The sequence below is a fragment of the Propithecus coquereli genome, unplaced genomic scaffold (assembly GCF_000956105.1).
Source record: "Propithecus coquereli isolate 6110/MARCELLA unplaced genomic scaffold, Pcoq_1.0 Scaffold6, whole genome shotgun sequence".
NCBI lineage: Eukaryota > Metazoa > Chordata > Mammalia > Primates > Indriidae > Propithecus > Propithecus coquereli.
The window spans coordinates 6,646,035-6,660,867 of record NW_012151951.1 but is presented as its reverse complement, the minus strand read 5'-3'; positions in this window follow the sequence as shown (position 1 = coordinate 6,660,867).

Here is a 14,833-nt window from a genome sequence, read left to right as displayed (position 1 = left end):
CCACTTCTGTTCAAAGCCTGCACTAGGCAAAGAGTAGATGCTGCACGTACGAAGGCAAAGGAAATTGGCTTAGACATTTATTACTCTGTAAGACATGACCAAATGGGCCTACTTACCATTCATAAAATCTCTCAAATCTATTAGGCTCTCTAGGGTCTGTTTACTGAAATCAATACTACAAGCCACATTATTAAAGAATTATGATGGCAAAATTGAGTGTTTGAGTGCTTTTGATATACAGCCAAGGAAATAGGAAAGCAAAGCCAAAAGAAGACTCACCGTCCCTTTTAAATCTTTGTGATTGGTTAAGTACGAGCAGTGAATTTGAGTTCTACCTGAAATATTTTGTTAACAGGAAAGGGAGAAAAATGAATGGTTTCCAACATTGTAGTCTGTGATAAAATTAATCCAAACCTTTCTGGAAAGTTGTATAGATTAGACAATACCCACTACTGCTCCCTTTTAAAGAGATGATGATATGATAATGATGATGACTATATTAAAAATGATGAAGAAGGCTGGGTGCGGTGGCTGACGCCTGTAATCCTAGCACTCTGGGAGGCTGAGGCGGGAGGATCTCTCGAGGTCAGGAGTTCGAGACCAGCCTGAGCAAGAGCGAGACCTCTGTCTCTACTAAAAATAGAAAGAAATTAGCTGAACAACTAAAAATATACATAGAAAAAATTAGCCGGGCATGGTGGCGCATGCCTGTAGTCCCAGCTACTCGGGAGGCTGAGGCAGAAGGATTGCTTAAGCCCAGGAGTTTGAGGTTACTGTGAGCTAGGCTGATGCCATGGCACTCTAGCCTGGGCAACAGAGTGAGACTCCCCCCAAAAAATAAATAAATAAAATAAAAAATAAAAATTATGAAGAAATAACTCAGTTCTGTCTTTTAGTAAGACATGTAGATAAAATGGAATATTCACATCTTTCTCATATTTCCAAAGGAGGCTGTGTTTTCTTCCACTCTGTCCTTGTGGGTAAGACACTGATTTGTTATTTTAGAAATAAGTTTGGCAACATTTTAGAAGTAGAAAACTTTTCCAAATAAATTTCTAGGGGTCTAACCCCTATTACTGGAACAATGTGGGCGTGTACACTGTGTATGAGGGAGGAAGTGGGCGTAGAGGTGGGTGGCATTTTTTGAGAACAGAATATACTTGCTACTATCTCTTTTCCAAAATACCTTATAATCCACTAATTAATATTTATGAATTCATATGCTCTCCTTTGGGTAAAGTTTTAGTTGTCATTCACAGTACACTTTCCTTTAATGAGATATTCACCTAGCTAAAGGGCTGGAAGGCTGTGTGTGTGTGTGTGTGTGTGTGTGTGTGTGTGTGTGTGTGTGTGTTGGGCAAGAGATGTTGGAGCTCATGTTTGGAATTCAGAGCAATTTAGGGGGAGCAGATCTGGACGGAGCCCTATAAAAGAGATCTTTGATCTCACCATGAGATTAGATGGTTGTGTTGGGGGTGCTGGTGATGTGAGGCTTTGGAGTTTTGGATGTGGAAAGGAAGAAAGAAAAGAAGGAGATGCTTAATAAATATTTGTTAAATAAATTGATGATTTGTGTATCAATAAAAAAATGAGTGACTGGACATTCTCTGAATCCAGAGGATGTCATAGTCCATTTTGTGTTGCTACAAAAAAATACATGAGACTAGGTAATTTATAAAGAAAAGAGGTTTATTTAGCTCATGGTTCTGCAGGCTGTACAGAAGCATGGTGCCCGCATCTGCTTGGCTTGTGGTGAGGGCTTTCGTGCTGCATCAAAACACGGCAGAAGTCAATGGGGAAGTGAGCACGTGCAAAGAGGAACCAAACCCGAGGGGCATCCTGGCTTTACAATAACTCACTTTTGTGGGAACTGATCCATTCCCAAGACAACTAATCCTGTCTTGCCACAGCAAGAACTAACTCCCTACCTCTAGAACACCACCAAGTGATGTATGAGGGATCGGTCTCCACAACCCAAACACCTCCCACTAGGCCCTACCTCCTAACACTGCCACATTCAAATTTCAACATGAGATTTGGTGGGGACAAGCAAACCATATCCAAACCATAGCAGAGGGTAATCTTAAAAATTATAAGACACAATTTGTAAGATGTCTGTGGGAGCATGTTTCAGAGACCACACTGGTGATCTGGGTGTCTCTTTTTGGGAATGAGCAGAGCATTTTCAAAAGAAGCAGCTTTGTCACAGTTTTTTACCCTCAAATCCACAGTAACCATTTGACTTGTCCTAATGGCTTTTTCCTTAAATTAATTTTTCTTTGTTAACATCCTTAAACTTTCTATTATTGACTTAGGAGTCCAAGGGATCAGGTGACCTAGACCTAGTAACCTGATGTTGACTTTATTTGCAGGCAGTAATGGAAAGAGAGATGATCTTTAAAACCCCCTTTCTCCTCTTGTTTTAAAAAGTTGATCCTTGTGTTTGTGAAAGCTGCTTTGGTGCTTTCATGCTAACATATAGAACAAATTTAACATTCATCTTTTTCTTGATATGGAAATTAAATGAATTAATTAATATTTCCATTGTCATTGTTTCTCTCCCTCCCTTTCATGTCACACCCAAACCCACCCACACACACACATATCTACATCTGTCTGTATAGATAGACATAGATGTGTAATTTTTTTACCTTTGGTATTACATTGAGATAGTGAGAGGGAATAAATTGTTAGGATTTGTGCTCAAAGTAAGCAAACACCAGGGCTTAGTCCATTTGTTGCTTTGCACATCCCCAAAGCTGAGATTTATCTCAGAATATTAAGGGAGTTGCTTCTGGTAATGACACTTTATTTGAAGTGATTTGAGGCTCCTGTTATGGGTAAAATGGAGTGGATGCACTGAAATTGAATGTAACTCTCTCAAATTCCCGAAAATCTACCATGGTTCTGCTTCAGAGGTCAACATTTACACATCCAGAATTTTATCGATCCCAGAACCATGCTATTTTATTTTTATCTGAGTTACTAACACACTACTTCTTAAATAAGGCACATTTTAGTTGAAGTACGAAGATATTTAAATCTATTTTAAAAGCATCTTGAAGAAAGGATATATCAGTCAAGATTCTTCAGAGAAATAGAAGAAATATATATGGAAAGAGAGAGAAAAGGAGAGAGAAGAGAGGGAGGTGGGGAAAGAGAGAAGAGAGGCAGAGATTCATTACAAGGGACTGGCTCATGCTTGTTATGGAGGCTGACAAGCCCTATAATCTGCAGCCAGCAAGCTGGGGACTCAGAAGAGCTGATGATGTAGTTCTAGTCCAGAGGCTACAGGTTCAAGACCCAGAAAGAGTTGATGTTTCAGTTCAAGTCTGAAGGCAGGAAAAAATGATGTCCCAGCTTGAAGGCAGTGAGGCAAGAGGAATTCCATTTTATTCAGGGGAGGGTCAACTTTTCTTCTATTCAGGTCTTCAACAGATTGATTTAAGCTCATTCATATTAGGGAGGACAATCTTCTTTACTTTCTCTATCAATTTAAATGTTAAACTCATCCAAAACCACTCTCACAGAAATACCCAGAATAATGTTTGACTCAACATCCAGGCACCTGATGGTCTAGTCAAGGTGAAACATAAAATTGTCCATCACAAGTCTAACCCTTGTCAACTTGGCACTCATACACATCTTCTTAAGTTATAATTAACCTCCATATGAAGACAATAGCATGATCATAATTCTGCCTAACATGACATAACTATCCTGCATATGGGTGGAATATCATGGACAAAATGTTTGTGCACTCCCCCTGAAAACTCATGGCAAAGCCCTACTCCCCATGTGGCTGTATTTGGAAAGGGCTGTATTTTGGAAGTAATTAGGGTTAAATGAGGTCGTAAGAATGATCCTATAGGAAACTATGGGAATAGTGTCTTTATAAGAAGAGACACCAGCAAGCACTGCTGTGATGCCCCCTGCCCCTGGGCCCCTGCAAGCACAGAGGAAAGGATGTGTGAGGATATAGTGAGAAGGTGGCCCTCTATAAGCCAGGAACAAAGCCCTCGCCAGAAACCAAATCTGTTGGAATCTTGATCTTGGACTTCCCAGCCTCCAAAACTATGAAAATAAATTTCTCTTGTTTAAGCTACACGGAATATGGTTTGTTGTTTTTGTTGTTTATGGCAGCCTGAGAAGACTAAGGCAAAGGAAAATTTGTGGACAGAGAATAAGTTTAATCTTTAGGTTTCTTGATATCATAAATTTTTATCAAAGAGCACATCCATTGCAGGTTTTGTGACACATTATTAAATGATAATGGCCACTAAAGAATGGCAATGAAGAATAGGGAAGTGCTTTTTTGAGCAAGTATTTTTATCTGCACAAAGCATTGAACACAGGAGCAAGTTAGAAACATTTCTTGAATAAATGAATGAATGATTTAAAACGAATATTGAACATTTATAAAGAAAATAATTCACAGAGAAATTTTTAAAGTTGTATTCACACCCATATACAATGGAAACAATTTTAATTGTCTATCAGTAGAGGGGTGTTACATAAATTATGGTTTATCTACTTAGTGGAATCATACGTGATAATCAAATATGGTAGTTATAAATGCCACTTGGAAAATGTTTATTATGTATTTTATATGAAAAATATAAAATGTGTTCTGCTATGATCATACATGAAATTATGCATGCATATGGACAAGACCTCCTCTCTTTTATTTGCTTTACAGTAATTTTATATTAGTATTGCTTTTACAATTATTTTTATTTTTATTTATTTATTTATTTTTTTTTTTGAGACAGAGTCTCACTCTGTTGCCCAGGCTAGAGTGCCGTGGCGTCAGCCTAGCTCATAGGAACCTCAAACTCCTGGGCTCAAGCAATCCTTCTGCCTCGACTTCCCAAGTAGCTGGGACTATAGGCATGTGCCACCACACCCGGCTAATTTTTTCTATATATATTTTTAGTTGTCCAGCTAATTTTTTTCTATTTTTTTAGTAGAAGCGGGGTCTCACTCTTGCTCAGACTGGTCTCAAACTCCTGAGCTCAAACAATCCACCCGCCTTGGCCTCCCAGAGTGCTAGCATTGCAGGCGTGAGCCACCGCGCCTGGACTACAATTTTTAAAAGAAGTAATGTTTACTTAATGACAAAATTGCCTCAAAGCTGCCAATATCTACTATGCTGTGCAGCCTGTCCTCTATCATCCTAAGAAGGGTTATGGATTCCCTCGCCTTGCTGAGCCAGATGGCACGCGTAGATCAGAGAGAACTGGGCTTGGCATCCATTTGAGTCACGCTAAATGTATGTGTGGTTATTTTTCCACTTCCTGTAAATCATTAAGTACTTTCTCTAAAGAGCACAGCTTTCCTTTCCTCCTCTGCATAAGTACATGTTATAATAAAGAGAAGGGAATGAGGATTAAAATGATTAATCTAAGAGGGAGAAAATTTTGAAAAACTAAAATTGTATTTGGAATCAGAAACCCTACTGTTCAAAGGACAATAGTCAATTTTAGCATTAAATTATTACTTATTAGCAAAATATTCACCCATATTACCCTTCCACACTCATGTACAGATTATTTTAAAGGCTTCTAAATAAATGATTCAATGGTTCTTAGAGAGACTATAATATTTCAAAGGTCATTAAATTCTTTTATGGCCATTCCAACCCCTTCCCATGTGTCCTTATAGGGATGTGCTAAAAACCACCTTTCCTTATGGTTCTCCCAACTGAGAGGTCACATGGTGCTTGGTATTGGCTTCAGGCCGTCACTGCCACAGGGATCTTTGAGATAAAATTTAGGGACGTGTGCTCATCTGACCAGACATGGAGCTTGCGTTGGAGAGTTATAGAGGACACAATGAGAAAGATAATGTGAATCCAGACAAGGACTGTGCCGAGATACATTAATTTTATAGTCTTTAATATCTATTTTATGTAACAAAAAATATTCTGTATGCCTAAAGATGCCTGTAAAGTCCCTGAAAGAAAAGGATGAGAATTTTTGGCCTCACTACTGAGGATTTATATAATTCACATAGCTGGTGTGTCATTTTCATAAGTTTTTAACCTAATTATTTCTTTGGCAAAATTTCTTCCTCAAGAATATTCTTTTTCAGATATTCTGATGTTTTTCCTATCTGACATCGAGCGGGTAGAGAAGGGAACTCCCTGTTATTATGCCTCCCAGACATCTCAGGCATCAAGCTAGGCTCTTGACACATTTACTGAATTGATTATTCATTCAGAGCATTCAACAAAGATCCCCTCCTCCCAGTTGCCAGGTACTAATGTAGACAATAGACAAAAATTCCCCTTCGTAAAACATACATATTTTCATGGTTTATACAGGTAATTTTATTTAATACTCACAATAGACCCTTGAAGTGGGCATTATAATCCACATTTTATAAAAGGGAAACCAAAGCTAGGAGAGATTAAGTGGCCCGTGGCAAGGCCATATAACAGGAAGAGATGGAATTCAATCCCCAGTCTACCTGAATTGGGGATTAAGAGTCTGTTTTTCCTGCCCCTGGCCTGCACAAATGTTTTCAATGATTGACATGGTGAAAGTTTGTATGGATGGCTCTTCTAAAAGCAGCTTATCTGGTAAACAAATATCAACAAGCTCATGCCTACATTCAATTAGTATTTAATAAGCTTTTGTTGTGCTTCAGGTACTGTTCTGGTGCTGAAGATACAGTGGTGGTCACAACAAGACCAGAATCTGGGGAGTGGGGTGCAAATTGCAAATGAGAAATACATAAACATATATGTATTTTGGTGTAACACAATATATGATATAATTTCAGATAGGGATGAAGCCTATAAAAATTAAGTGAGGCAGAGGGATATTCCCTGACATGGGGAGTGGGGGCTATCCTTATGTATGGTGATGACAAAAGACCTCTCTAAAAAGGATATACTGAGACGGAGACCTGGATGAAGTATGCGATGAGGCTATCAGAATATCTGCGGGAAAAGTGTACCGGGTAGAGGGCTCTGAGGTGTGAACAAGGTTTCTGTGTCTCAGGACCAGCCAGGAGGCCAGAGTTGCTGGAGTGGAGTGCATGAGGTTGGGGTACAGCTGGAGGGTGGGGGTTAAGACTGGTGAGGAGAAGGTGACCTGTAGATTAGGAGCTTTGGTTTTAATGTAACTGCAATAAGAAACCAAAATGGGATTTTAAGCAGAGAAATTATGTTAGCTTATTTGTGTTTTACAAAGGGATCCTCTAGTAAAGGAATTGTTCATCAGGAAAGCTGACCAACCTTGACTTTGCTAGGGTAACTGTGAATCTACTGAACGTTTTCACAAACTACTTCCTAAAACGATCTGGAGGCATCAAATCTTGAAAGCTTTTTTTTCCTTCTTTTCATTGTATTTTTTAAAATTTTCATTTTTAATTATTATGGGTACATAGTATTTGTATATCTTTATAGGGGACATGTGAGGTTTTGATAAAGGGACACAATACGAATTAATCAAATCAGGGTAATTGGGGTATCCATCACCTGAGGCATTTAACATTTCTTTGTGTTAGGAACATTCCAATTCCACTCTGTCTGTTAGCCTTTTTTTTTTTTTTTTTTGAGGGTGTGGAAAAAGGAAGCAAGGCTAAAGGATTGAACAATAAGCCCTGAGAAGAAAGTTTAGAGATACTGGATTTTTATTCCCCACATAAGAAGTACATGATAGTTTCCATATACGTGAAAGGCTATTGTACAGAAGACAGTGGCCAGTTTTTTTCTTCACATAGAAGAATAGTGCACAGATTAAATGTGCCTTGATAGTAAGGATTGTGTCTTAAGCCTAGTGCTTTGGTCATGCCATGCATGGATTTGGCATTTATTCTGTATATATAAGTCATTCAGTTCTATGCGGTGTATGGGTGATATAAGTAAAATAATCCCTGCCGCCAAGAATCTCACTGTGTGATGGGAGAGACAAAGTGTGATCCTATAGGAGAGTTCCCAAAGGAAGGGAACTTATTTCATACTGGGAAGTCAAGGAAAGATTCTCAGAGGAAGTGACAGCTAAACTGAGCGCTGAAGGATAAGCAGGAGTTGGCCCATCTGAGGAGGGAATAGGCAAGGGAGAGGGCCCAGGTAGAGGAAACTGTGGCCAGAGGTCCACGTGGCGAGTGAAGCCCTTGTGTAGCTCTATGGACTTCTCGTTAGAGAAGGCTGAGAGCAGAGCAGGGCAGAGCAGTGCGATGAGGTTGGTGAGGTTGGAGGGTTCAGGTCAACAGGGGTCTTGAGCATCATTCCAGGAGTCTGGAATTTATGCTAAGGGCACTGGACGGCAGGTGTCTTTTTTTTTTTTTTTTTATTAAGACAAACTACAAGTTTTTGCTTTAGGAATAACTTTCTTACAGTTTTAAATACTGGGATCAGTTTTAACAGGAGATTCAGCTCACGAAGAAGTTATATGCCCCAGAAAGGACTAAGAATCTTACTGCGGAAGTCCTAGAAATCAGGACAATTTTCATCTCGCTGGGCTGGTTTAAAATGGTTTTATATCCTGTATAGTAACCAATAGCTTGATCTTCAAAATCACACTTATTCTAGAGTTAACAACATTCTTTTTGACTTCTCTGGTGGCAATGGGTGTATTTGCAATCCCTTTGGGAGCGGCTCAGTACCGTTGCTGTTTTTATGTGTAGACCAAAATCTAGCATGTATACTAGCCAGAAAAATATATGTGCTAGTAACATTCGATATTTAATTCCGTATTTTATTTAAAAGGATTACATTTGAAAAACATAGTACTCATTGATTTTCTTTTGACTGTCCCCTCCAATTTTTAAAATTGTGGTTAGATGCACATAACCTACACATAAAATTTATGCTCTTAACCACTTATATGCATACAGTTCAGTGGTACTTAATACATTCATAATGTTGTGCAACCATCACCATCATCCGTCTGCAGAACTCTTTTCATCCCGTAAAACTGAAACTCTATGTCCGTTAAACAATAACTCCCCATTCCCTCCTCCCTCCAGCCTCTGGCAACCACCACTCTACTTTTTAACTTTTAATATTTTAAAATTATTGCCTTAGGGATAGTAAAGCTCTGTTTGTAAGCTTATTTAATAAACCATTGTCCATGTAAAAGGTTCAGGCCAGGATCCGGCACAGAGTGGGTATTCAATAAATGGGAGCTATTATTATTTTTTTGGATAAGTTTAAAGCTGCTGTCTAATAGTCTATTACTTATTTGTGATTGTTGTTGCCAGCCCAATGGACTTCACACCTCATCTTAGTCCCTTTTTTCTTAAACGTTTCTTATAAAATAAGTATATACCTTGTACCTATCCCTGAAGTAAACCTGCTGCTTATGACTACTCCTGGCTACCTCCCTCACCTCACCTCACTGTCTTCACTTCTAGTCTATTTCTCCTTTGTGGTTGTTCCTTGAGCCTAATGAAGGAGCCTGGTTTTCATTGTCTATCAAGAACATCAGAAAAACACATATGTATTAAATGCTAACTTTAAGGCATTGCTGCACAGAGCAATTTAAGATAAAGTGGCCCCATCCCAAACAGTCTTCCTACACAATCTATTTAATCTCATGTTTTCTGACTGTGATAGTTTGGCTCTTAGACCCTCTCTTGGGCCTCCCCGACTTGAGGATCACTTGTAGTCAGAAAGATTATGGTTCTCTCTACTTCATCACATAATTGTAATTGTATGTTAGAGAATAACATTGTTCCCACAATGGAACCATATATGGGCTGCCTCACATGGGACAATGCATGTAGAGTGGGTGGGGATGGTGCCCTGAGCATGGACCAACCGATGAGATTCAGACCCATTTGGAGTCTCAGATGACTGGGTGGAGCATATAACTCAGAGATGATTCTTTGATGGTTTATTTACTGGGCATAAGGGGCCTGTCAGGACAAAATTTCTATAAGAGCACTTGGAGACAGGCATGGTAGGGAGGTCACAATGGAATCAATTCTTTTGCCTGCCATGCCTGGCCTCAAGGTCAGACTCTGTGGAGAGAAAGTTCCAGGTAGGTGCTATAGCAGCTCTTTTAGCAAAGGTATCTGAGTCATGGGGATCTAAGCTGTGCTTCCGCCCAGATGGGCATCATTGGTGCCTGGCTCTAGAGAATTGATAAACACAGGAGCGAACACACTTAGGACACTTTCCTGAGGGCCAAGGTGTTGCCAGAGACTGTTGGGGTAACAGCTACTAGCATTTGCATCATGATAACTATTGACGTACTTTCATCTGAAGGCAGACAGGTGGATGAGGCTTGGGAACAATCGAGAATAAGTCACATGTATCCTTGGTTCTACTTTGTTGTCAACTGTAAGAAGAGCCATACCTAATAACAGCTCTTTCATGGGGAGTAGGGAGGGGCAAAGCAACGCAGACACATCTGATGTCCAAACCAATTTTCAGATACATTCGGATTCCAGAAACTTTAAAAAGTAGAAGAAAAAAGTGTTTCTTAGAGCCAAGGAAATATGGTATATAATACCTGTTTGTGGTGTAGTTTACTGGTATCAATTCAACTGCATCACCTTCCAGCAATAGCTTTGGAGTCAAAGAGAACTGAATTTGTATTCTGGCTCTTCAATAGTTGTAAGCTACTTGGTGATTTATTTAGGCTCCCTACAGAAAATAATGATTAAAAATAATGATTAAATAATCATCGTAGAAATAATTCTTGTAAAGCACCTAGCATATTGACTGGCATACTGTAAAGGCTCAAAAATGATAGTTATTATTACTTACTTTTTGTGCAGTAGAAATGTAAAGTTTCACTAAATACCAAACCACTGTTTGAAAGGAACATTGACGATTTGGAGAAGGGTACCCAGACTGATAAAGGATCTATTAACCAAATCATGCAAATAATTGCTTAAAAAAAAGTGGAAATAATTTACGATGTACAAAGCAGGGAGTAGGAGTGGTAAAGAAAAAAGGCACTATTGTCAGTTGCAAAGGTGAAGAGTTGTCATGTATGTAAAATAGGGAATAGATTTGTTGTGGGAAAATCGTGATTTTTAAAAGATAGTCGTTCTCATGTATTAACAACCAATTTTAACACATGCAAAACTTTCTACATTTTTCCTCAGATTGCACTCTGTTGACTCAGACCTGGTCACCATTGCTTCTTCTGACCGCATGTGCTGGTTCTCATTACTGCTGCTCATTTTCAGCTTTGATCTGCACGGAGAGAGCAGTAGGAAGACTTCTGAAGTCAGTGCCCTAGAAATTTGAAGCAGTCACAAGATTAGTATGATTTGGCTCCTTGGTGGTTTTAGTGGCTTTTTAAAAGCCTTTATTGTGGGCCTTTTGTGTAGTGATGATGTGGGAAGAGGCTGGGTATCTCAAGGGAACAAAAAATGGAACGGTGGCTGAGGTTATCTTAGCTTTTGTTCTCCTCTAATATCTTTGTACTACAAGTTCTTTATCTGTAGGGAGAAATTAATAAATACAGTGTTGGAACCGCACGTAAAAAAGCTATTTTCAGGTAGGTCACATCAGTTTGACTCCACGCTCGAATGTGTGTGGCAGTAAAAGAACAAGGCCTAGAGTTCGTGGGACGAGTACTGCGATACGAACATTGCCAGTGTATTTAATATGGCCTTCAAAGCAGTAGTAGCACTTGTGATTAGCTAAGAACACTGAATCTTATTCTTCAAACGCAAATCATGGGCCTGGCAGAGCCTATAAAAGAAACTGGCAGAGCTCTTATTTAGTCTGTCTCTTTAATAAACCTGACCCAAATGTGACATTAATAAAATGCTCTGTGTGAGCTGACAGAAGAGTACTTAGTTTCTTAATAGTGGTTGTATATCTCTCTTGATGGCATTAATGACTATGTTTAACTAGTAAGTTGGTATATAGTTGTTGCATTACCGTAATGGGAACAGGTGGATGTTTAAGGAGCTTCCGGGAAATAAAAAAAAGCAAGCACAAAGGCAGAAGAGAAGCATTACCAACATCCATCTGGCCTGTGACTGGGGAGCCTCATTGTAATGCGCTGCACTGCTCCTATGTTCTTGGCCAAGGGAGTTTCATTGCTGCAGGCAAGAAGCTTGATCAGTTTTTTGTCGGTCACGTTGATCTGTCACATTTGCAAGGCTGTAAGGATGCCTAATGTGGACAAGGAGCTGAGGATGATTTTGTATGTGCCAGATGGGAGTGTCTGATACCGTCTCCCCTGACTGCAGAAGCAACTGGCTTAGAATGTTCTTGAGCTACAAAAGCATCTCCCTATTACTGTGTAAAATTAATTACATGCCATCAGCTTATTGTTTGCTATAAATAGCCACAGATTTGTCTTCATTTACATTTTAGAAGACTTACTCTTTTCCCAACAAAGCATTGTTTTTCATAGGAATGTGTGTTGGGGAGAAATGCAGGTGCTAACTCTCTATGGGAGGTGTGGCCAAATCCCAGCAGGACTCTGGTATTTTAACAGTAACTCTTGGTTAAAAAGGATTTTCATTCTTAATCATTAAGAACCTCTTTTATTCCCCATCTCCATCAAGTATACCATGTTTTGAAAATTGTAGTCTATCAAACAGCCTGTATTAAGTAAAATTTCCTCCCATTTTAATTAATATTAGCAGCCATAATTTAGAAGTTCTGATCAGCTAACATAGCTAAGAAGGAAAAAAAACATTTTTAGTCGGGCTTTTGTTATTGTTTTAGAGACACAAAGTATAATTTCCACCAGTTATTCTTTAAAAATGATGAAAAACAGCTCTGCAAGTTTTATTAATGCCTTCACAGTCCAGTAGGAGTCCAGGGACCTTTGAATTACCAACGCCCTAGCATTATGTAGCTGTTATATTATTATTATTATTAATTATGGTTACAATTATAATTTATATACAGAATTTTCCTGCATTATCTTATTTAAGTCATAAGAATAATCACTAGATATTTTGTTCCCATAATATGAAGAAGCTAAGAGACAGAGAATACAATCAACTTGTCCAGTATCACATAGCTATTCTGAGACTTCAGTTTCAAAATCAGGCCCAAAGCTCTCTTTTCATCTTTGATCATGGACCTCTACAAATTTTCAATGACTCTATACCCTTTCAGCATTTTAAAGTTGATATGTAAAATTTTTCATCATGAAAATGATTTCGAACATAAAGTTTTGAATATATCCAATACATCAGTTACATTAGTCTTTAGAATGTATCCTATAGTATATAGTGATCATCATCCAGTTACAAAATACTTGGATACATTTTTCTTTAATAGTCAGAAATTATACATCATTCTTTTTTCTCCTTGGTCTTGCATTTTTGTTTCATTTTCCCTACAGAATGTTATCTTAAATTTTTTATACTCAAACATATTTTATTAATCATAACATTATATGTCTTTGCAACCAAAGTACAGTTGATCCTCATTATTCATCAATTTTATGTTTGTGAATTTGTATACTCACTAAAATTTGTAACCTCAAATTCAGTTCTTGTGGCACTCTTGTGGTCATTCCCAGACATACATGGAGCAGTGAGAAACATGAGCCACTGATGTGCATGTTTCCAGCTGAGGTCAAACAAAGCTGAATTCTGCTTCTTTGCTTCAGCTATCATAACTATAAACAAGAATCTTCTCTGAGGTCTATTTAGCACATTTTTATGCCTTTTTTGGTGATTTCCCTCTTTAAATGGCCCAAGTGTAGTGTTAACATGCTGTCTAGTGTTCTTAAGTATAAGAACACTGTGAGAACATACATGTTTTAGATGAGCTTTCTTTAGGCATGATTTATATAGTGCTGTTGACTGTGAGTTCAACAAAAATGAATCAATGGTATAAATTAACCAAAATGTTTTTAAGCAGAAACAGCATAAACAAAGTTACATGTTGGGTGGTTGATGAAATTGTTCTGACCAGAGGCTTGCAGGAACTTAACCCTGCATTTCCTCTAAGAGCAAAGGTTCAGCATTTGCTAATTCAATGTTAACAGCAACTTCAGAACATAGCTACCACAAATAATGAGAATTGACTGCTATATGTATATACTTTTAAAGTATTTAAAATACTCCATAATCATAACCTCTGAGTGTTAGTACCTTTCTTCTGTAGTGAGCTATCACTAAAATTTTTATTAATATATAAATAATCATGCACACATAAATACACAAACACCTAATTTACTTGTTGAATCAGCTTTATATTGTAGGCAATTAAATAAGAGAAAATGGAGAACTATACAGAGGAACGGAGAGATGGAATGAGGGAGATAAAAGAATCATACCATTTTTTGAATTTTTACTACATGCCAGTAAAAGAAAAGAAAAGAAAACAGAGAAGAGAGATGGGGAAGAGAAAGTGAGAGAATCAAAGGGTGAATGAAGAGAGAGGAGAGCAGAATCTAGGTAAGGGGGAAGAAAATGGGATTTTATTACATATTTGGGGAATAGGAAAGGTATAAGAATTACACCTACCTGTAAAATGGAAGCCAGTGGGAATGTCCACACATACACATGTAGGCATGCACACGTACACACATTTCAAGAATGCCTAAAATTTGTAAATTAAAATTTTCATTCATTTTTTAAAAAAGAAATCTTTAGTTAATTGATTCATTTATCAATTAAGTTTATCAATCAATTTCACTTTGTGAAAGTGATTGTCCAATACTGTTACTAGGGATAAAATGTAGTGATGAGAAATTTATGGGAATTATATCATCCAATGGAAAGGAAGTGTTAGAGGATATGCTGCTTTGTGTTTACAGCAAAGATTTGCCTTGCTTTAAGAAACCCTACAAAATTAGATGTGTTTTATCAGCTTGATGCAAAGTTTCATACATCAAGCTGATAAAATAAGAATAAGAGGAATCTTTATATTCCAAAATTATTC